Genomic DNA, 1,909 nt, shown 5'->3' with positions numbered 1-1,909 from the left:
GCAGGTCTAAGGCAGGCCAGCTGCCTTCCTGGAGGCACTTACCCTACCTCCCCCTCTGGGGCAACTCTACGTGGCCATGGACCCCATAAACCTCTGAAAGCATTTATTTAGATTTTTGGACATCTGTGCATTTCCCTCTGAAAATGTTAAGAACCATGTTCCACCCACCCCACAGCCTGCCAGTCCAGCCTGCAGAGAGTGATTCCCACTGCCTTGTAATTCCGAAATAAATAGAATTGGTAGCAAGTGAGTGCTGGGTGATGTCAGGGTGGCCCCAGCAGCCTCCAGAGGGACAATGTGGGGACAGTCTCAAGGTGTCTTCTGATGGGAGGGCACTCTGCAGCATGTGGCAGTACCAGGCTGCCTACAGTTTGTCCAGGAAGTTGTCCAGCGCTGGGAAGCCCTCCTTCAGGCCTTTGCACTTGCAGGTCTCAGCTACCACTTGGCTGGGGCGGCTGCTGTTGCCAAAGGGGTCCCCAGGCAGGATCTGCCAGTGGTCAAGCATGCACTGGGGGAAAGCCTGGCCACCAGTGTTGGATCGAAGATCAGCGGTGAAGCTAAAGGACTCACTGACAGGCAGGTATGCCTTGATCACAAACATAGGGGTACCAGCCACCTGGGACTCCTCAAGTATATGGCCACGATTCCTGTTCAGGACATCATAGATGCCATCCACCACTTGCTCAGGACACTGGATCTCCACCAGATGGATAGGCTCCATGAGGCGCTCCTCCATGGCCTCTGCGTCAGCTCCTGCCTTCAGGATGCTGTCCTGCTTGAGTTCCTGCCCTGACTTCCTTCAGTGATGGACTATGATGTGGAAGTGTAAGTCAAATAAACTCCCTCCTCCCCCACATGGTTTTGCTCATGGTGTTTCATCACATTAGTAGTAACCCTGACTAAGACGCCAGGACCGTTTAAGTGCATGGAACTCTTGCCTGTCCTCTATTTAAACCTAAACATCACATCAGGATCTGGAATGTGTCGTGGGTTGGGGGAAATCCCTGGATGTCTCTGTCACATTTTCTCTGCTTTCCACAACTACTCATCTGTTTAATTCTCCTCCAGAGGACAAGTGGCTCAGCCTACCTTGTTAGAGTCACTGGACCCAGGCTGACCCCAACAGCTCCGGTAAGGGTGCTATGACGTGGATGTTATTATCCCAATTTTTCAGAGGACAAGAGAGATGCCATCACAATCTTCTGCAAATCAGAGATACAGATGGACTGGGGGTAGAATTCACCGGAAGGGAATGAGACGTGTTTTGTGTTTTCTTGTTTGTTTGTTTTTGTCCAAGATAAAATAAACAGAGAGAAGAAACTCAGGGCTCATTTCTAATTTGGCTCCAAGAGTTGGATTTACAGATAATTCTAATTATCATTATTATTATTATTGAGTCTAAATACTCAATGACTGAGTATTTTGAGAACTGGCAGCTCCGTTTCCATGGAGACTATAAGATAGAGAATACCTCCATGACTGTTGGTATAATGTTTAAGTCAGAAGATTTTCATGTAGTTTCTCACCTCTGTGGTGTGTGTGAATGTGTGTGTATGTAAGTGTGAATGTGTGTGTGTATGTGTGTGTATATGTGTGTTTATGTGTGTGTATGTGTGTGTACATGTGTGTGTACATATGTGTATGTGTGTGTACGTGTGTGTGTGTATATGTGTGTATGTGTGTGTGTATGTGTGAATGAAGGAATGCCAGGTGTCATTTCTCAGATGCCATCTATCTTGTGTCTTGAGACAGGGCCTTTCTTCGATCTGGAATTTGTTAAGTAGGCTAGAGTGGGTTCCCACCGAGCCTCCAGGATCTATCTGTATCTATGTTCCCAGAACTAAGATTACAAGCATGTACCACCACACTTGGCTTTTTTTTTTTTTTTTTTTTTTTTTTTTTTTTTTTT

General features: G+C 46.7%; 1 pseudogene across 1 annotated transcript; it reads right to left on the bottom strand.

Moving 5' to 3' along the window:
* Window positions 1–218: 218 nt before the first annotated feature.
* LOC116085156 lies at window positions 219–736 on the bottom strand (annotated as a pseudogene). Its single transcript, XR_004116445.1, has one exon. The product of XR_004116445.1 is annotated as an elongation factor 2 pseudogene (transcript).
* Between the last annotated feature and the right edge of the window lie 1,173 nt (window positions 737–1,909).

The sequence above is a fragment of the Mastomys coucha genome, unplaced genomic scaffold, assembly GCF_008632895.1.
Source record: "Mastomys coucha isolate ucsf_1 unplaced genomic scaffold, UCSF_Mcou_1 pScaffold9, whole genome shotgun sequence".
Taxonomy (NCBI): domain Eukaryota; kingdom Metazoa; phylum Chordata; class Mammalia; order Rodentia; family Muridae; genus Mastomys; species Mastomys coucha.
Note: the sequence above shows the minus strand (reverse complement) of the source record. Positions and strands in the feature narration are given on the sequence as shown.